The 22,885-nt window shown below is 44.8% G+C and overlaps 1 long non-coding RNA gene across 1 annotated transcript in view; it reads right to left on the reverse strand.

Annotated features, from left to right (window-relative positions):
• Window positions 1–22,885, reverse strand: part of LOC141087957 (uncharacterized) — a 54,974-nt gene that overhangs the window by 16,901 nt on the left and 15,188 nt on the right. Inside the window, exon 2 of the long non-coding RNA XR_012231777.1 lies at window positions 5,869–5,947. This is a non-coding gene — a long non-coding RNA (uncharacterized lncRNA). The remainder of the gene's footprint in view (window positions 1–5,868; window positions 5,948–22,885) is intronic.

Raw genomic sequence — 22,885 nt, forward strand, 5'->3', positions numbered from 1 at the left:
GGCTCTCACCATCAAGCCTCGGTGGAGAGTTCTGTTGGAGGATGGAGAGAGGCCTACCAGCTCCACAACACCGGTGGCCCCCAGTTCTTCTGTCCCCATTGTTCCCCGTTCCTCTGAGCCACCACCTCGTGTTGATACCTGTGTTAATGTGCCTCCTGTTGCTTCCACTGCGTTTTCTGGAATACGACGAGGAGAGGAAGTAGCAGAGCGCAGGTGTTATGGTTGTGGGCATCCGGGGCATCTGCAGGCCTCATGTCCAGCCAGCTCATGGAGGAATCGTCCTCAAACCCCTACAGCACCTTTAGGTGGGAGCCGACCGGCAGGTTCCCTTACTCCTCGCCCAAGAGGACGCATTGGATGGAGTGAGACACAGCGCAGATGCTATCGATGTGGGCAGCCGGGGCATCTGCAAGCCTCCTGCCCAGCTGTTCAAATGAGGATTGATCCTGTACCCAATCATATTATTAATTATGTACAGCCAAGTGCCATGGAGGAAGACGTGTCACCACTACGTGAGGACTGGCCTAGTGCCTCACCCACCCATGTTGCACCACTAGGAGTTTATGGTGTGCGACCCGCAGCCCTGACGACTTCAGCTCATCGAGGTAAGCACTTGCAGGAGGTCGTGCTGGATGGACAAAGACTTGTTGGATTTTGTGACTCAGGGGCTTTCCTCACGCTGGCTGATCCCCGAGTGGTTCGGCCTGAGGCAATCCATAGAGGACCTGGGATTGTCATTGAACTGGCTGGTGGACAATGGAGGACTATTCCCACAGCCACTGTGGATCTGAACTTTGGTTTTGGGGTCAGGCGATGTGTGGTTGGGGTGATGGGTGGTCTGCCTGCAGCTGTTCTCCTGGGCAATGATGTGGGAAAGCTACGATGCCAATTCGTGGCTGCATGAAGCCACATGTAAGTTACGCCATGCCTTTGTGTACTTAACCAGTGATCTGTAGAGGTCCCTAGTACGTACACAAATTAGGAGGGGAAGGGATTGTCATGATATGTATTTTTCCCCAATACTTTGCAATGTCTTGTGTGTACCTGTAACAATATGTTTCCTTCCCCCATTGCCTGTGTCTCTGGGACTATAATGTAATTATGTAAGTAACCTGTCTCCTTTCCACAAGACTTGTGTATCTAGACCATAATTGAATTCAGGCTTGGGTCAACACAGCTAGGGGAATCACCATTGTTCTCCTCAGCAGGGGGAGGACTCACAATGCACATCCTCGTAGACACAGCGGTGCCTTGCTGTGGGCCAAACCACTGCATAGGAGGAGTGGAACCCTCCTCCACTACACACATGGGCTGATCCAGGAGCAGAGACACTAGATCCCTGTGCAACTCAGTCAGATGTGAGTTGGATGCTGAAAGAGAAGGGCGAGGCTGTCTGAGGAAGCCTCGGCCTTAGTGTGATCGTGGCGGATTTCTGGGACTCTAAAAGGACTATGGTTTTGTGATCTGGCACAAGGATTGTCGGGAGGTGCCCCCGAATCAGTTTCCTGTGGACTTATTTTGGGACTCTGCAAATTACCTTCGTGTTGTTCCTGTGTTCTGGTCAATAAATCTGTTGGATCGTTCCCAGGCCTGTTGTCCCTCCTTGCTCTGGAGAATACTCCCGTCACAGGGGTGGCTCAGCCTCCGATTTGGAGGTCGGGGTGGCTCAGCCTCCGATTTGGAGGCCGGGGTGGCTCAGCCTCCGATTTGGAGGCCGGGGTGGCTCAGCCTCCGATTTGGAGGCCGGGGTCGCTCAGCCTCCGATTTGGAGGCCGGGGTCGCATTTGGAGGCCGGGGTGGATCAGCCTCCAATTTGGAGGCCGGGGTGGATCAGCCTCCGATTTGGAGGCCGGGGTGGCTCAGCCTCCGATTTGGAGGCCGGGGTCGCTCAGCCTCCGATTTGGAGGCCGGGGTGGCTAAGCCTCCGATTTGGTGTGTCGGCCCTTTAAGACTCATTTGGGTGCGCTGGCCCTTTAACAATCACTTTGGCGCATTGGCCCTTTAAGAGCTAGTTTGGCTCACTGGGCTTCTAAATCCACTTTGGCGCACACATTCTCTCTCAGGGGCATGTGTCATGTGATGAAGCTAGATTTGCATTTGTGCTGTGGGTTTCACTTTAAGAGCTGATATTATTTGGCAGAATCTCTGTTCTGGAGATGTCATGTGACGTTCGCAGGCGTTGGCATAGTAAATGGGTCTGCCTGCGCATATCAATGAGCTGAACTGTCATTTCAATCGCCTCAGGGCACGTTTTGCCATTTCCTATTGAAAAGCATTGGAGACAGTGCATTCCAATGACGGGAAAAAAAATTTTCAAACGCAAATTGCGCAAAAACTACAAATCCGATCGACACGAAAAATACTTAGCACACCTCTCATGGACGCTGGCTTCGAAACGACACCTCAACGGAGTCTGTGCGTGTAGCGGTTCGGGCCGCATTAATTGCGGAAATCAACTTAATAATAAGAAGAAGAATAAGTTAGCAGCGTTCGGATTACAAGATAGTGGTTTTTTCAAACCACTATAATAATGTGAAGTGGATTTTCCTGGGCCCATCCACCACCTGGGTTCAAAGGCGTATTGGGGTGCATATGACTTGGTAGCAAGGCAGGCCTTCTTGCATTCAATGCAACATTTATGGAAGCCCTCCTGGACATCTCGTAAAAGGGGTATTTGGGATGCGTTGTAATTCTTGGCAGCCCATCCACTCACTGCATAGGCAATAACAGTTTAGGAGATCCACTGTTTAATAATGGCCCTTTAAGAAGATTGATGCCGCCTTGTGCCCCAGTAAAAATAGGCTCTGTGACTTTAAGAGTTCCTCCTTCATAAATGAAACAAGATGTGTGTTTATGTGTCACACACCACATGGCCAGTTACATAGCCCAAGTGGTAGAGGAACATTTTGGTCGGGGTTAATTATTTTGCCCTATATACAAGTCATTAACCTGGAAGGCTATACCTTAACATATTTCCCAGCAAAATCTGTTTTGGTATGATTTTTGGTGCACCGGTAAAAATGGCATAAAACTCCGACAATATTGTTTAACCCCTTCATGACCCAGCCTATTTTGACCTTAATGACCTGGCCATTATTTGCAATTCTGACCAGTGTCCCTTTATGAGGTAATAACTCTGGAACGCTTCAACGCATCCTAGCGATTCTAAGATTGTTTTTTCGTGACATATTGGGCTTCATATCAGTGGTAAATTTAGGTCGATAATTTTTGTGTTTATTTGTGAAAAAAATCAGAAATTTGGCGAAAAATTTGCAGTTTTCAAATTTTGAATTTTTATTCTGTTAAACGAGAGAGTTATGTGACACAAAATAGTTACTAAATAACATTTCCCACATGTCTACTTTACATCAGCACAATTTTGGAAAAAAATTTTTTTTTTTGTTAGGAAGTTATAAGGGTTAAAAGTTGACCAGCGATTTCTCATTTTTACAACAAAATTTACAAAACCATTTTCTTTTAGGGACCACCTCACATTTGAAGTCACTTTGAGGGGTCTATATGGCAGAAAATACCCAAAAGTGACACCATTCTAGAAACTGCACCCCTCAAGATACTCAAAACTACATTCTAGAAGATTATTAACCCTTCAGGTGCTTCACAGGAACTAAAGCAACGTGGAAGGAAAAAATGGACATTTTAATTTTTCCAACACAAATTTTCTTTTAGCATCATTTTTTTCATATTCACATGGGTAACAGGATAAAATGGATCCCAAAATTTGTTGGGCAATTTCTCCTGAGTACACCGATACCTCATATGTGGTCATAAACCACTGTTTGGGCGCACGGCAGGGCTCAGAAAGGAAAGAGCGCCATTTGACTTTTTGAATGGAAAATATGCAGGAATATTTAGCGCTTGCCATGTCGCATTTGGAGAGTCGCTGTGTGTCTAAACACTGGAGCTTCCCCACAAGTGACCCCATTTTGGAAACTAGACGCCCAAGGAACTTATCTAGATGCATAGTGATCACTTTGAACCCCCAGGTGCTTCACAAATTGATCCGTAAAAAAAAAAAAAAAAAAAGGTACTTTTTTTCACAAAAATTATCTTTTAGCCTCAGTTTTTTCATTTTCACATGGGCAACAGGATAAAATGGATCCTAAAATTTGTTGGGCAATTTCTCCTGAGCACACCAATACCTCATATGTGGTCATAAACCACTGTTTGGGCGCACGGCAGGGCCCGGAAGGGAAGGAGCGCCATTTAACTTTTTGAACGCAAAATTGGCTGGAATCAATGGTGGCACCATGTCGCTTTTGGAGACACCCTGGTGTGCCTAAACAGTGGAAGTCCCTCAATTCTAACTCCAACCCTAACCCCAACACACCCCTAACCACAACCCTAACCAACACATTCCTAACCCTAATCCCAACTCTAGCCATAACCCTAACCCAAACACATCTCTAACCCTAATTCCAACGCTAACCACAAGCCTAACCCTAATGCCAACCCCAACACACCCCGAACCCTAATCTTAACCCTAATTCCAACCCTAACCCTTATTCCACCCTAACCGCAACCCTAACCCTAATTCCACCCTGACCCTAATTGCAACCCTAATTCCACACTAACCCTAATTGCAACCCAAATTCCACCCTAACCCTAATTCTAACCCTAACCCTAACTTCAAACCTAAGCCTAATTCCATCTCTACCCCTAATTCTAACCCTAACCCTAATGGAAAAATAAAAGTATTTTCTTTATTTTATTAGTTGTGCCTACCTATGGGTGTGATAATCGGGGGGGGGGGGGGGGGGGTTGATTTACTTTTTATTTCATTTTGATCAATGTGAGAGGGATCAAAATGAAAGAATGGAATCTGCAGCCGGCAGATTTGGGCGGGCGCACTGCGCATGCGTCCGCCATTTTCCAAGATGGCGGTGCCCATGATCCAGACCCGCGGGACATCGGGGGGACTCAGAAGGTACCAGGGAGGTGGGTGAGGGGGGGGGGATCGGAAGCTGGCGGGGAGCAGAGGGAATGGGAGGAGAGGCAGATGATGACAGAGGCGGCAGATCGCCGATGTCATTCAGTGGCGGGGGCGATCGAATCGGTGTCTCCAGCCATGTCTGATGCTACTGCAGCATCGGCCATGGCTGGATTGTAATATTTCATCAATTTTCATTGATGAAATATTACTATCGCTGATTGGCTGTTTCAATTTTAACAGCCAATCAGAGCGATTGTAGCCACGAGGGGGAAAAGCCACGCCCCCTGTGGTGAATTACAAAGCCCTCTGTATCTGCGGGTCAGGTGACCTTTCAGTGAGGGGGCTTTGAAGTCATGACACAGGGTATGTGTCATGGGTCGGATTGGCACAGACTTTCATGACGCTTATGCTGTGTCACAGGTCGGGAAGGGGTTAAAGCTGTGAACTAGGAGTCAGGAATATGCTTCCAGGGGCGATCCCCATGATGTCCCCGTGTCATTTGAGCAGTGTTTCCATCACTTTCAGACGTTTTTAGACCTTAAAAGGATCCCCGGGGGGGATAGCGGTAAAAATGATTGGGTCTCCCATAGACTTACATTGGGCTCCTTGTTCTGTCCGAGTACCCAAGAATTCCAATTTGCTGGACACAAGCAACGAGCATTTTAGTGCTCGCCCATCACTAATTTTGATCCGTGTACCAATGACTTTTCAAGCTAAAAATCGGATTGTAGTAAAAAGGACAACAATTTAGGACATTCCTGTCCACATTTAAATTAACTAATTTTGAATTGAATCATTTAATTTCCATTTTATTTATCTATAAATGGATCCAAAAATGGAAATAAAACTGGATATGTGAATGATGTCTTACAGTACAATGAACGGATACCAGAATGATAGCCGTATTTAGAGCTTACCTCTTCGGTTTCGTTGATTCATCCTTCCCGGATCTCAATTTACCCTTTCCAGCACTCCTTGGCGGAGTTTTGTGCGTTCCTAAAATATATACCAAAACTGATTATTATTCTCATTAACATACCAGATTTACACATCATCAGAGTAGCATTCTCCACCTCTCACAATGGAAGAAACACAATCTATTACACACTATATGGACAAAACTATTGGGATACATACACATTACTCCCAGAGGAGAATTTAAGACATCCCTTTTTAAATCCAGGATCATTAACTCTTTGGTCCCAAAGCCTGTTTTAGCCTTCATAGCCAGGCCAAATTTTACAATACTATTCACAGTCACTTTATGTGGTCATAACTCTGGAACGTATCCCAGTGATTCTGAGACTATTATTCGTGATACATTGTACTTCACGATAGTGGTAAAACTTGTTTGATATAACTTTATAGTAATAAATATAATGTTTATTTCTAAAAATATCTGAAATTTGGCGAAACTTTTGAAAATTTCACAATTTTCAAACTTTTAATCTTCATTCCAGAGAGTTATGTCACACAAAATAGTTTAGAAATAACATTTCCTACATGCCAAAATTTGCTGCGCAATTTTTCCAAAGTACGCACGTACCCCATATTTGTTGAAAAACGACTGATTGGGCGCATGGTAGGGCTGGAAAGAAAAACAGCAGAAACCCCCACAGGTGATCCTTGTAGTATAAACTTCTCCAATCAAGCAATTCATATAGGGGAGCAGTGAGTATTTTTATCCCTCAGCCGATTCACAAACTTGTATAAGGCTATGTGCACACGTTGCGGAATTCCCGTGGAAATTTCAGCGGGAATTCCATTCCGCGGGAAAACTGCATTTTAAATTTCCGCTTATTTCCCGCAGAAAAACTAGCGATTTGCAAGTATAATTAGCTTGCAGAATGCTAGCATTTTCCAAGCGATCTGTAGTATCGCTTGCAAAAATGATTGACAGGTTGGTCACACTCGTCAAACATAGTGTTTGACGAGTGTGACAAACTTTTTACTATTGAGGCTGCCTATGCGGCATCAGTAGTAAAAAGATCTAATGTTAAAAATAATGAAAAAAAAATAAAAAATAGTGTTTTCTCACCTTCCGGCGTCCCACACAGCGTTCCCGATCATCGCGATGCTCCCGGCAGGTCCCGTTTCCAGTGATGCCTTGCGACAATGACCTTAACCTGCTGACGCTGCGCGGGACATCAGAAGGTGAGAATTTGATGATTTCTTTTTATTCTAATTCTATTTTTTACAGGGATATGGTACCCAGAGCCCAGAGGAGAATCTCCTCTCCTCCGGACAGTGGGTACCATCCGCAAATGTTCTGCTAAGGCTAAGTGCACACGTACTTTTTTGTCCTGCGGATTTTTCCACGCAGAATTGAAGAAATCCGCAGGTCAAATGACCTCCATTTTTCCTGCGGATTTCTTCCTTTTTAGTGCGCTTTTCTTGCAGTTTTCCCCTGCGGATTTGGAGAATGGAGCAGGTGGAAAACCGCACAAAAGAAGTGACATGCTGCATATTTTGTACGGCAAGAAAACCGTGCGGAAAAAAACGCAGCGTCCGCACAGCGGTTTTTTTTTTCGATTGATTTACATGCTACTGTACATCACAATGCAGATATGCAGCGTTTGTGTGTGGTAAAATCCGTTGCGGATCCGCTGGAAATCTGCATCGTGTGCACATGGCCTTACTTTTCGCATGGTGGGCACAGCCACATGCGGAAAGTAAGCAGAACAATGCATTCCTGTGTGTGCGGATTTTCGGGATTTTCCCGCGATTTCGCACAAAGAATGAGCATGCTGCGTATTTTTCTGCGATGCAATTCCGCTGCGGAAGAATCCGCAGCATTAGCACAGCATGTGCGGAATGCCATAGAAATACATGGGATGCTTTTTTTTGCGTTTTCACGGCAAAATTGCGTTTAAAAAGCGCCACGAAAGCGTAAAAAAAGCTACATGTGAATACAGCCTAAAATGGAGATGACTACTCAAAATATTACTATTTTTTTACACTAAAATGTTGCTTTGACACCAAGTTTGCAATTTTCACAAGGGGTAAAAGGAGAAAACCAACAGTACAATTTTTTATGCGATTTCTCCTGAGTACATCAATACCCCGTAAGTGATCAATAACTACTTTGACGCACAGTGCAAAGCTCCAAAGGGAAGGAGCGCCATAATACAGTGCAGATTTTGCTGCACCGGTTTGAGGGGGCCATGTCACATTGGCAGAGCCTCTCGGGTGCCAGAACAGCAGAAACTCCTGTAATTCACCGCGTTTTACAAAACACACCACTCAATGAATTCATCTAGGGGTGCAGTGATCACATTAACACCACAGGGGGGGGGGTCCACAGAATTTTATACTATTGGGTAGTGAAGAAAAAATTATATTTTTACCACAAAAAAAAATGATTTAGCCCCAGAGTTTGCATTTTCACACTGGGAAATGGGTAAAATTTCAGCCAAAATGGATCACACAACTTCTGCTGAATGTGGCAATACCCTATAAGTGGCTGTACAGAACTGTTTAGCCACACAGTGAGGCTTGGGAGGGACAGAACCATATTTGACTCTTGGAGAACAAATTATTCTAGAATAGTTTCCGGACTCCAAATACAGAGATCCTAAATGCCACAAGAGCTGAACTCCCCCCCTCAAGTGACCCCATTTTGGAAATTACACCCCTTTGGGATTTCATCTACAGGTGTAGTGACGATTTTAACTCCATAAGTGTTTTCACTAAACAAGCAGCAGTGGATGTTGCTGACTGAAAATTGCAAACTGCCATTATAGTGACCAGTACGTTGTAGTGCCCAGCCCATGCTTCTGGAAACATGCACCCGTAAATTAGGCAGCCTCTCATCGGTATAGAAATGCCAAACATGTGGACGCTAAATGTGGATTAAACACACTGGGGCTCAGAATAGAGGGAGGCATTTGGATTTGGGAGCACAGAATTTGCTGAATTTTTTCTAGGGTGGTGAGGAGACAGAGCCTTTGTGCTACCAGTAACGTGGAAGCCCTCTATATTTCCGTTAACAGATGACATCTGAGTGGGGACTTACTTTTTTTGGTATTGAGTTGAAGCTTTCATTGGGAATATTTTACATATTCTTAATATATCTAATATATAAAGCTCAAAGTGTGTATGTATGTATGTATGTATGTATGTATGTATGTGTATGTATGTCCGGGATAGGCATCCGCACCGTCGCAGCTACAGCCACAAAATTTGGCACAGTCACACTTCTGGACCCCGAGAGCATCCTAAGCTATGTTGTGAGGCGAAATTTTAACCCTGCGCGTTCCAATTCACCAAACAATTTTTCCCCTATCTACATACTGGGGAAAAAGTGTGTGTGCGTCAAGCCCCGCCCCTCATGATGTCATAATGCCCCTATCTACATAATGGGGAAACAGTGTGTGCCTATCAAGCCCCGCCCCTCATTATGATGTCACAATGGTTGCCATGGCGACGCTGTCATCAAGCCCCACCGCTCATTATGATGTCATAATGGTTGACTGTGGGATGGACGATATGTATGATGGGTATATGGGCATGGGACTATGAGATGAAGGATGTGTGATGGGTATATTGTATATGGGCACTCGACTATGGGATGGCGAATATGTATGATGGGTATATGGGCATGGGACTATGGGATGGAGAATGTGTGATGGGTATATGGGCACACGACTATGGGATGGAGGATATGTATGATGGGTATATGGGCACGGGACTATGGGATGGAGGATAATTAGAATTTGTTATATCTAACCACAGTTAGTTACTATGCCCGGGCAGCGCCGGGCTCTTCAGCTAGTATACATACAGTATATAGATAGACAGATAGTTCTATAGATGGATAGATATATCTATAGATAGATGGATAGGTAATCTGTACATAGATGGATAGATATCTATCTATAGATAAATACTAAGCCTTATGTTTAGTAATAAACATAAAATGGTACATAAAGAGTTAAATAAAGACAAACATAAAATCTGCGCAATATCTGGTTAATTAAAAAAAAAAAAATGGTGTGGGCTCCCGCGCAATTTTCTCCGCCAGAGAGGGAAAGCCAGTGAGTGGGGGCCGATGTTTATAGCCTGTGAAGCGGCTATATTTAGCCTTTGCTGGCTATTAAAATAGGGGGCTCCCAAAAAAAAAAAAAAATGATGTGGGGTCCCCCTATAGTTAGCAGCCAGAAAGGCTATGCAGACAGCTGCGGGCTAATATTCATAGCCTAGGAAGGGGCCATAGATATTAGCCCCCACGCCTGGCTACAAACACCAGCTCTTAGCAGCAACAGAAATGGCGCATCTCTAAGATGCACCAATTTTGGCACTTAGCCTCTTTCTTCCCACTGCGCTGTAGTGGTGGTATATGGGGCAATAAGGGGTGGATGTCACCTTTGTATTGTAAGGCGACATCAGCCCGGTTAGTAATAGAGAGGCGACAATAAGACACCGATCCATTACTAATCCTATAGTTGTTATATGGTAAATTAACACACAGCCAGAATAAAGTATTTTAATGAAATAAAACAGTTTTCCATTTTTATTTTATGCCTAATTCCTGCGACACCTCGATCCCCTGTAATAAAAAAAATAAAGTCAACCGGACACTGCCTGTTCCGACGTAATCCTTGCAATAACTAGTGTCCCACGACGATCTCCCCTATAGAATTGTCACTTCAGGAGATGTGACCGCTCTATTGGGCCTCCAGTGACACACTGACAGGAAACAATGGCTCCTGCAGTGTTATCACTGAGGGGTCAATGGAGTTCATCCTCTCACTTGACGGCAATGCTGCTTCAGAATTTTCTCACGCAGCGGGGCCACAAGTGACTGGATGAACTCCTGTGACCTGACGGCGGAATGGTACACTGTAGACGGATACCTTCCTCATTGTAGCATCGGAGGCCCCTGGAGAGCGGTCACATCTCCTGATGTGACAGTTCTCCACGGGAGATCGTCGTGGGACACTCATTATATGGATTACGTCGCAACAGGGAGTATACGGTTGACTTGATTATTATTTTATTTATTTTTATTTTTTTTACAGAGGATCAAGGGGTTTGTGGGTAGCAGTATGGTGAATATGTATGTATTTTGTTTTTATTTTTACTATTTCAACACAGTAGCCGCATGATGGGACTACTTACTGTCCCATCATCGGCTACTGATGTCACTGTAGCAGGCATAGCAGGATAGGGCTAGTAGTCTCATCGTACGATGCCTGACTACACACAGACCCACACAGCCGCGCACATACCTGCCGACCCCCGCAGACACAAGCAAACACAAATAGATTCACACAGACCACCGCACTCAGACACGCACAGTCTCTGAACACACACTTCCCTTCTCCCTATCTGCAGCGTTTCTTGCACGCAAATCCTCAGATCTTTTTTAAACCTGCAGATTTGACTTACTCAATGCAAGTCAATGGGTGCAGAAATGCTGTAGATCAGCAAAAAGAATTGACATGTTGTGGAAAAAAATGCTGCAAATCCAAGCATATTTTTCCGCAGCATGTGCACACCAAACCTTAAATTCCCATAGTCTATCATTGGTTGCGCACTACCCTGCGGATTTGATGCAATTCTGCGCATCCAAAAATGCTGCGGTTTCTCGTGCAAATCTCTGGCATGAAAACCTGGGACTGCCCCGGGCTCTCGGACCGGAGCGTGCGGCTAAATGTATTTCTATGCAGACGAACGACACCCCTGCAATTTTGTCAGATAATACTCAGTTTCTTCCTGAAAATGATTTCAATCACAAATTCTTTGGTATTATCTTCATTTAATTTGTCTTAAATGAAAAAACACAAAAGAGAATGAAGCAAAAAGCAAATTATTGATCATTTCACACAAAACTCCAAAAATGGGCCAGACAAAAGTATTGGCACCCTCAGCCTAATACTTGGTTGCACAACCTTTAGTCAAAATAACTGCGACCATCCGCTTCCGGTAACCATCAATGAGTTTCTTACAATGCTCTGCTGGAATTTTAGACCATTCTTCTTTGGCAAACTGCTCCAGGTCCCTGATATTTGAAGGGTGCCTTCTCCAAACTGCCATTTTTAGATCTCTCCACAGGTGTTCTATGGGATTCAGGTCTGGACTCATTGCTGGCCACCTTAGAAGTCTCCAGTGCTTTCTCTCAAACCATTTTCTAATCCTTTTTGAAGTGTGTTTTGAGTCATTGTCCTGCTGGAAGACCCATGACCTCTGAGGGAGACCCAGCTTTTTCACACTGGGCCCTACATTATGCTGCAAAATTTGTTGGTAGTCTTCAGACTTCATAATGCCATGCACACGGTCAAGCAGTCCACTGCCAGAGGCAGCAAAGCAACCCCAAAGCATCAGGGAGCCTCCGCCATGTTTGACTGTAGGGACCGTGTTTTTTTCTTTGAATGCCTCTTTTTCTCCTGTAAACTCTATGTTGATGCCTTTGCCCAAAAAGCTCTACTTTTGTCTCATCTGACCAGAGAACATTCTTCCAAAACGTTTTAGGCTTTTTCAGGTAAGTTTTGGCAAACTCCAGCCTGGATTTTTTATGTCTCGGGGTAAGAAGTGGGGGTCTTCCTTGGTCTCCTACCATACAGTCCCTTTTCATTCAGACGCCGACGGATAGTATGGGTTGACACTGTTGTACCCTGGGACTGCAGGGCAGCTTGAACTTGTTTGGATGGTAGTCAAGGTTCTTTATCCAACATCCGCACAATCTTGCGTTGAAATCTCTTGTCAATTTTTCTTTTCCGTCCACATCTAGGGAGGTTAGCCACAGTGCCATGGGCTTTAAACTTCTTGATGACACTGCGCACGGTAGACACAGGAACATTCAGGTCTTTGGAGATGGACTTGTAGCCTTGAGATTGCTCATGCTTCCTCACAATTTGGTTTCTCAAGTCCTCAGACAGTTCTTTGGTCTTCTTTCTTTTCTCCATGCTCAATGTGGTACACACAAGGACACAGGACAGAGGTTGAGTCAACTTTAATCCATGTCAACTGGCTGCAAGTGTGATTTAGTTATTGCCAACACCGATTAGGTGCCACAGGTAAGTTACAGGTGCTGTTAATTACACAAATTAGAGAAGCATCACATGATTTTTCGAACAGTGCCAATACTTTTGTCCACCCTCTTTTTTATGTTTGGTGTGGAATTATATCCAATTTGGCTTTAGGACAATTCTTTTTCTGTTTTTTCATTTAAGACAAATTAAATGAAGATAATAATACCAAAGAATTTGTGTTTGCAATCATTTTCAGGAAGAAACTGAGTATTATCTGACAAAATTTCAGGGGTGTCAATACTTTTGGCACCGTTTACCCTAAGACCCTCAAGCAAAAACGAATGGTGCGGGGAACTAGTTGGCGAAGTGCCTTGACCCAGTGCCGGAGGGCTAGGGCCTTGTCCCGAGGGAGAATTACTAACCCTCAGGAGGTGTCGAAGATCATCCCTAAAAAGGAAATCTCCTGAGTTGGAACAGGGGATGATTTCTTCAGACTGACTAACCACCCTAAGCGGGAGAGTGTATCTAGCGTGATGTTGACACTTTCCTCGCATGCTTGAAATGACGGGCCTTTGATCAAGAAGTAGTCTAAGTAGGGCAAGATGACTTTGTCCTGGGAGTGCAGGATGGCCATGACGACCGCAATGACCTTTGTGAACACTCTGGGGGCAGTGGCTAGCCCGAAAGGCAGGGCTGCGAACTGGTAGTGTAGGCCGTTGATAGCGAAGCGTAAATATCTTTGATGCGGAGGGAAAATGGGGATGTGCAGGTAGGCATCTTTGGATGTCGATAGAGGCCAAATACTCTCTCCGTCTTATGGCAGATAAGACCGAGAGGAAAGACTCCATGTCTGATCCTGACAAATTTGTTCAGGAGCTTCAGGACCAGAATGGGCCTGACAGTCCCATCCTTTTTGGGGACCATGAATAGGTTGGAAGAGAACCCCTGAAATCTTTCGTTTTCCGCTACAGGAATAACACCACCTTTGTGCCGGAGCAATTCGATGGCCTTGAACAAAGTCTGTGCCCGGGTTTCCATTTTTGGAGGATGAGAAAGAAAAATTAATCTTGGGGGGTGCTTGACAAACTAACTTGTACCCCGAGGACACCAGCTCTTACCCATGTGTCGTGTACGACGGAGAGCCAGACATGGCGAAACCGGCGAACTGCCTACTCTGCTGGTGTCGCCCGGAACTTTCCTCGAGTCATTTGGCTGAAGATCTTTGGGACCTAGGTCCCCTCGATCTGGGCTGGTGGGATCGCATTCTCCCCAATCGGTTGGCTCTATTTGAGATTTAACGATCTCGGTCCTGGTTGGGGCGACCTGAAACGGCGGGGTTGGTCGCTGCAGCCCACCCGGGGTTGCGAAAGAACAGAAACCGTGTCTGAAGCTTTTGATGAAAAGGCTGTTTAACCCATTGCTGAGGGAGAAAACTGCTATTGCCCTCTGTGTTGTCAGAGATAAGCTGGTCTAGCTTCTCATCGAATAGGCGGCCGCTCTGATAAGGTAAATAAGTTAAGGATTTTTTGGAGGTTGAAACTGCACGTCAAGTCCTCAACCACAGAGCCCTCCTAATGGAAATCACATTTGCGGCAGCGAGTGCCGCGCAGCTAGCCGCATCCAAAGATGCATTAATTATGTAGTCTCCGGCCAAAGCGATCTAATTTACGAACTCTGATACCTCCACTGGCAGGTCCATACCCTGCAAGGCTCTGTTTAATGACTCTGACCAAGAAACCATGGCCTTAGCTACCCGTCGCCGGCAACAAGGGAGAGAGTGCTGAACCTGACGCCTCAAACACCGAGCGAGCCAAGCTATGAGACGGTCAGTAGGGTCCTTAAGAGAACAACCACTAGGGTAAGGACAACAGAGTTTTAGAGGCCAAACGCGACATGGGTGGAGCTACCGTCGGGGATTCCGCCCACTTTTTACAGAGATCAGAGGCAAATGGGTATCTCACCTCGAGCGCTTTCTGTCCTCAGAAACTCTCATCTGGCCGTTCCCTGTGTTGTTGCACTATGTCCTCAAACTCTGGATGAGCACAAAATACTCTATGAGGCCGCTTGACTCTCTTGAACAACACCTTGTGACCTGGGGTCAAGGTGAATTCATCGTCAATCCCCAGGGTTTGGTGGACGGCTTCGATGAGGCTGTCAACTGTTTCTGGTAACCCTGAGTATCCAAATCAAGGGGATCGTCCGAGTTGAAATCGGAGCTTTGATTGTTATTGACCACTGGTGAAGGTGAGCGAGAGGCTGAGCTCATGGATGCAGAGGCACCAGACAGACAGTGAGACGCTGTGTGTGTTCGCTTCCCCCAGCTTCTGCCTAGAGAGAGAGCGGCCCCTGCAGGCTGGAGGCTTCTGTAAGGTGGAATATCCCTCCAAAACAGGCGAGCCACTGTTCCTGCCCCTATCTGGGGCTCGAAGGGACTCGATTGCTCTTGTAAGTGACGCCATACACTGCGACAGATATAGAACCCATTCCGAGGGACTAGGCACACTGAGCTCGTTCGCAGGGGAGGGCTCCTGGGCACGTTCGGAATCGCAGGCTTCACATATTTGTTTGCTTTGTGCCTGTGGGAAAGCAGACCGACAGGAGGTGCATGCAGCATACAGAAACGTGTGCGTCTTAGTCTTTCTGGACATGGTGGCCCTGCTAGATGAGATATGTCTGCAGGGAGGATAAGCAAATCACTTAGCCTCTGGAAAAAGGGGACAGGCCCTGCAAACAAACGGGGCCTTCCTCCTTCGGGGGTAGTCCTGTGTCCCCTTAGGCGTCCAGGCTGCCGAACAGCTGCTCCCTTTTCAAAAAAGTGTGCCTCGGCGTGCAGGCGGGTCCGCCGGAAGATGCTACTGCCGGTGACGTCATAGGGCGGGGCTTCTGCTCGCAACCTAGCGCCGGCTGAAGCCGGGGACTTAATTTCCGGTACCCACCCGAGGCCCCGGGGGAGGGCCCGCCGGAAGTAAACGCATTTCGGGGGAGGGGGGCGGGACTTCAGCCTGCGGCCTAGTGCCGGCTGTAGTCGGGGGCTAAATTTTCGGGGCCCTTCCCGGGTACGGGGGGGGGGCAGAAACGCAGGAAGCAGGGACCTGGGCCAGGTATGTGGGATGGGGCGGCTTGCCAACTCGAGGATTTCTTGAGGATTCTACATGAGAACAACTTTAACATACGGTTGACTTACACTTCAGATGATACTATCATCGATTTCCTGGACGTCAATTCTGATCGTCGCATCCAGACAAACGTTTTCAGGAAACCAACGTACGTCAACTCTCTGTTACATGCATCCTCGGCTCATGATCCAGCCACTATAAGGGCCGCTGCGGTCGGATAATTCCTTAGGATGCGGCGAATTTGCTCCATGGACTTCAGATTCGAGGCACAGGCCTCGGATCTCAAGGACCAATTTCACACACGTGGCTACAGCCGCAGATGTGTGAAAAAGGGTTATGATCTAGCAAGGAGAACACCACGGAAGGTGGATCATGATGTGGACCGATACGGTTCATTTCCACCTATAATCTCGAGTGGCATGAAATGAGTACCATTTTAAAGAGACATTGGCCTGTCTAGGGGACTGATCCCTCCTTGAGGTTGGCCCTGGGTGCTTTTCCCTCAATGACTTCCAGGAGATCGTGAAACCTTCGCGATCTCCTGGTGAGGAGTCATTATGTTCCGGCTCCTAATAATCCATTTGGTAATCCTCAGACTGGTTCTTTTTCATATGGACACTGCTTGGCCTGCGCTGCTCTTCCTTTGTCTCTGCGGATGGACTCAAAGACTTTACTATCAGACAACGTATATCTTGTGGTACTTCAAATGTGGTATATTATGCTATTTGCCCATGTCCCAAGATATACGTTGGTCTTAATACCAGAGAACTCAGGGTGCGCGTGCGTGAGTATGAGAGGGACATTGGCGCGGCCAAGACAGTGGTGGACTCTGCGGATCTCAAAGCAATCCCCCCGTCACTTTAAGTCACATCATGGTTGTGACGCAAGATTGCTTAACGTTAGAGGGATTGATGCTCTCCATCTTGGTATTAGGGGCAGGGACAACAAAAAACTCCTTGCACAAATTAAAACGAGGTGGATAGTTCTTTTAGATACTATGACACCGAAAGGTCTGAAGTAAGCTTTGAGTTTTGCCTCATTTCTGTAGAGTCATTGTCCCCTCCTTGTCTTTTTGGCGTTTTTTTTCCTTCTACCCCCTCATCCCTTCCTTCCACCCCCCTTTTCTGGGGATGTAGTGTTTTTATTTTATGTACATTTTTTATTTTCTGTTTTTAATTATTCTATGTTTCTGTTATTTCTATTTCTTACTAGTGATGTCCATGGCGTTATATCATGACCTTGCTCTGGCTCCATTGATTGATAAAGAAAACATGTCTTGATGAAAGGGCATGTAACAGTTTAATATGGAAGAGGGGTTTATTCCAACAGTACCCCCATCGTGCCTCCTCGTTTGAAATGATACTTTGCTACATTCCCCAATAATATATACTGGACCTGTGTGTGTGTGTGTGTGTATATATATATATATATATATATATATATATATATTTATATTTTTTTTTTTTTTGTATCATACATTTTGGTCCCCGGTAGTGCCTTTTTATGGCATTGGCCCCCATATCTTATTTTATACATATCTTATTAAACTATATATATAATTATCAATAAATAAAATTTGGACATTTTCTTGGTGTTTTTCGCTGTTTTTATCTTATCTTACCGAGAGTCCTTTTTATTCCATGTGTGCTTATTTATACTGATCTAACATCTTGGTATTGCACTTTTTCCTGGAGTGTATTTTAATCTGCACTTTATTATGTCTAGAGTCATGGGATAGTGTGCAAAGGAATCCCCATGGGGGAACCCATAAATTACGGCCAGTGACTTTTATACTTAACTATCTGAAGAGCCCGGTGTTGCCTGGGCATAGTAAACAACTGTGGTTAGTTATAACAAATTATAATGATTATATTTGCACATAAAAACATTTCACATCATATATTCAACAATACAGATTTGCAAGACAAATTAACTAAACGATTACCCAAGTATTGACAGTATTTTATTTTCAACTTATTCAAGAGCCTTTTGATAAACATGTGTATCCAACCCTATCCTGTGTGATAATGTCTGCTGAGCTGTGTGCCTAATCCTCTCCTGTGTGATACTTTCTGCTGAGCTGTGTATCTAATCCTATCATGTGTTACTGACTGCTCAGCCGTGTATCTAATCCTATCCTGTGTGATACTGACTGCTGAGCAGTGTATCTAATCCTATCCTGTGTGATACTGACTGCTGAGCCGTGTATCTAACCCTAGCCTGTGTGATACTGACTGCTGAGCCGTGTATCTAATCCTATCACGTGTGATACTCACTGCTGAGCCGTGTATCTAATCCTATTCTGTGTGATACTGTCTGCTGAGGAGTGTATCTAATACTATTCTGTGTGATACGGTGTGCTGAGCTGTCCTTGCGAACTTACATTCTATGGGATAGTGAGGAAGAGACAGAAGGTCAGGGGTGCAGCAGCTCTGGTGATGAGGCAGCAGCTCTGGTGGTGATGATGAGGCCGCAGAATGGTTAATGCAGGCTGTAAGCTTTCCTGAAGAGGGTTTTCAGGTTCCGTTTGAAGGATACGAGGGTGGTGGATAATCGGACGTGTTGAGGCATGGAATTCCAGAAGATGTGGGATATTCGGGAGAAATCTTGGAGGCGGTTGTGTGAGGAACGAATAAGTGTGGAGGTGAGTAGGAGGTCTTGGGAGGATCGAAGATTAAGTGAGGGAAGATATTGGGAGACTAGTTCAGAGATATAGGGAGGAAAGAGGTTGTGGACGGCTTTGTAGGTCAGTGTTAGTAGTTTGAACTGGATTCGCTGGTGAACTGGGAGCCAGTGGAGGGATTTGCAGAGGGGAGAAGCGAGGAGAAGCGAGGAGAGAGGTGGATTAGTCGGGCAGCAGAGTTGAGGACAGACTGGAGTGGTGCAAGAGAGTTAGCAGGGAGGCCACAGAGGAGAGTGTTGCAGTAGTCAAGGCAAGAGATAATGAGGGCATGTACAAGAGTTTTAGTAGATTGAGAGCTGAGGAAGGGACGGATTGTGGAAATATTTTTGATTGGAGGCGACAAGAGGTGGCAAGAGTTTGTACGTGTGGTTTCAAGGACATGGCAGAATCAAGAGTTACTCCGAGGCAGCAGACTTCAGGTGCGGGAGAGAGCGTGATGCAGTTTACCATAATAGATAGATCGGGTAGGGAAGATACGTGAGATGGAGGAAAGACAAGGAGTTCAGTTTTGTCTACATTGAGTTTTAGGAGTTTTTATTTGAGATTCTTTTTAATATGTGGGTCTGTTGTTAATATTGGACTCTGGCTATCAGACTGTCAGTACCTATATCTAAAGATACTTATTGATCCTACTTCTGGATATGCTAAGTATTTACCCATAATTAATTTATGCCTTTGTGTACATATATACAAAAATCTTTGCCAATTATTGATCGCATAATGTTTCATTTACATCATTGTGGAACAGTTCTTGCATTTTCTGTGATCCGGAACTAATTTTGTTGTGAATGGCCCCTGGAAATGGGGGAGCCTTTATGGACGCGGCCACATCAAAAGACATGAGTGAAGCACTCTTCACTTCCGGGTTCACAAACCAGATCTTGGACTGGTAATAGTCTGTTTGCATTCCATATAGCTGCCATGATTATTCATCATGCGTTCCAAAGGTTAGTTCCGGTTATGTGCCCCGGAAGCTAAGCGGCCATGATGGCCATGTGCCCTTGCATTCCAAAGGCTTGTTCTGGGTTTATGCACCGGATATGTATCGGCCATGATGGAAACATGTGCCGCAAGAAATTACGGTGATCCAGGCATATTTTCTAACGTGTATGGGTGAGTCATCCTAATTGGACATTTTGATCATGTGTTTTTCTGACCAATTACACTGTGGCTCACTGGATAGCACTGTAGCCTTGCAGCGCTGGAGTCCTCGGTTCGAATCACACCACGGTCAACATCTGCAAGGAGTTTGTATGTACTCCCCGTGTTTGCGTGGGTTTCCTCCCACATTCCAAAGACATACTGATAGGGAATTTAGATTGTGAACCCCATTGGGGACAGTGATGATAATGTGTGCAAAATGTAAAGCGCTGCAGAATGTAGCGCTATATAAAAAATAAAGATTATTATTAAAGATTAATTAAGAAAGCTCTATAAAAACACCTGTTTTGAGCGCGGTCATTTGAACAACTATGTTAGTGAGTGAATTTCCCTTTCACCTTTATGTGCCCGTATGTGCTATGTCTCCTGAAGAGTCACAAGAGTGACAAAACGCGTTGGGATGCACAGGGACAAGTAGGGTTATTTACTTTTAGGGTCAGATGTGGACTGCCCTTGGTAAGGGCGGAAGTTTTGGGGCTTAGGGCCATGTTAGCCTTGACAGGGCTTAATAGGAACAGTATGCTCCACTCCCTTTCTTGGATTTCGCTATATTGGATTGAGAAAATGACAGCTAACTTTATTTCTATCCATGGGCGAGATTGTTCCTTTCTTACAGAATTGTATTTTTTTCTCACCTATTGTATATGTCCACACATGAACTGTGATTGTTTCATTCATTAAGGAGTAGAGGAATTTTGTTGACCTACGTCTAATTTCCTATGCTTGTACATTTTTTTATTACAGTTTGTCATCTATATGAATTCAGACTTGGTGGTATTTAGAACTGGGAACAGTTGTATGTACTATTTGAGCAAAGATCTATTGATCAACTTAAATAGATATCTTTGTGGTTAGTTTACAGCACCGTTAGTCACGGGGTGTGATATTAAAATATGTACTATTACTTTATGTGTATGAGTAGCTTTTTAATAATTCTTCATTAAATGTTATATTTTATTTTCTCTATTTCTGACAGCTGTTTGAAGTTAGAGATTTTTGTGGGTTTTGTTACCCAATACTTTGCTGGTTAACTACAATAAGGCAGCAGAGTTACTCTAGACTCCGTCTGGCCTCTGTTCAGAGGTGTCCTTTTCAGAGGTGCACAAAGTTGACACTTATGTACGACTAAAGATGGACACCGCTGGATCACAGGTCAGACGCTGTCCACAGTGCCTCCTTCTGCTTCATTATAAAGAATCTTCCACTGTGGATTCTATCTGAAACACGTATTTCAGAAAGTTACACGGTAACCCCGGTGTAAGGGCTCAGCACAGAGCATAGGATAAATGGGATCCGAGCCATGTGATGACTTGTTTTTTGCGGGACGAATTGACGTTTTTATTGGTACCATGTTCGGGCATAGGACATTTTTTAATCGCTTTCTATTCCGATTTTTGGGAGGCAGAATGAACAAACACCAGCAATTCAGGAAATGTTTTTTGGGTTATTTTTTTAATGCCATTCAGCTTGTGGTAAAATTGATAAGAATGCTTTATTCTTTGAATCAGTATGATTAAAACGATACACAATTAAAATAGTTATTTTATGTTTTGCCGCTTTTTGTAACAAACTTTTTTATAGAAAAAAATGTTTGACACTTTATTCTGACAGTTATAACTTTTTCATTTTTCCACTGTTGGAGATGTATGGTGGCTTGATTTTTGTGGGACAAGATTACGTTTTCATCACTACTATTTCCATTTGACTTTTTGATTGTATTGTACTGTGTTTAACGATATGATGAAAAGGCAAAGTTTCTTTTCTTTTTTTTTTTTACAGTGTGCACTGAAAAGTAGATAACTAGCATGAGTTTTATAGGTCGGGTCATTCGGACTCGATACCAAATATGTGTACATTTTTTTTTTTTACATAAACATACATATTGGTTTCATAATGTTTCTCCCGTCTTTTTAAATGTATTTTGGTACACATATTTGTTATCCCCGTGTCCGGAATGTCCCGAACTATAAAACTGTCACACTAGTTACCATATCTACTCGTGTATAAGCCGAACCCCCCCTAATTTTGCCACAAAAAGCTGGGAAAATTTATTGACTCGTGTATAAAACAAGGGTAGTGCTGCACAAGGGTTAATGGTGGTCCAAAAAGATGCTCCATAGATAAATACCCCCATAAAATGCTGCAAAAGGGTTAATGGTGGCCCAACAAGATGCTCCAAGGATAAATACCCCCATATATTGCTGCACAAGGGTTAATGTTGCCCCAAGTAGATGCTCCATACATAAATACCCTCATATGCTTCACAAGGGTTAATGGTGGCCCAAGTAGAAGCTCCATACATAAATACCCCCCACATGCTGCACAAGGGTTAATAGTGGTCCAAGTAGAAGCTCCATACATAAACTACCACCCCATATGCTGCACAAGGGTATAGTAGCCCAAGTAGATGCTCCATATATAAACACCCCCCATATGCTGCACAAGGGTTAATAATGGCCCAAGTAGATGCTCCATAGCCCTCCGCTAATGTCACAGCCAGAGGACCCAGAGACAGTGATGGAACGGGGAGCGGTAAGTATTGCTCTGCTCCCCCGTCATACTCACCGCCCTCCTGGCGCCCGGTCTCTTCAGCCCCTGCTTCCAGCATGATGTCGGCGTCCAAGCTGTTCCTGCATTCAGAAGTCATGTAGTACCGCTCATTAAATATGCACATATTCATGAGTTTAATGAGCGGTACCATGTGACCACTGAATGCAGGAACAGCTGGGACACTGAGATCATGGGGGAAGCCGGGTGGGCTGCAGAGACCGTGCCAGGAGGGGAGGGAGGGGGAGTATACACCCCCCACTCCCCCTCATATGACTCGTGTATAAGCCGAGAGGGGGACTTTCAGCCAAAAAAAAATGGGCTGAAAATCTCGGCTTATACACGAGTATATACAGTAACCCCTTCAGTCAACATCGTAAAGAAAAAAAAAAAGAAAACTTTGCTTTGTCATCATACCAATGAACAAAAAGTGCAATAAAATGAGATCAAACAA

Source organism: Dendrobates tinctorius, unplaced genomic scaffold, assembly GCF_039654945.1.
Source record: "Dendrobates tinctorius isolate UK_male_01 unplaced genomic scaffold, ASM3965494v1 ptg000036l, whole genome shotgun sequence".
Taxonomy (NCBI): Eukaryota; Metazoa; Chordata; class Amphibia; order Anura; family Dendrobatidae; genus Dendrobates; species Dendrobates tinctorius.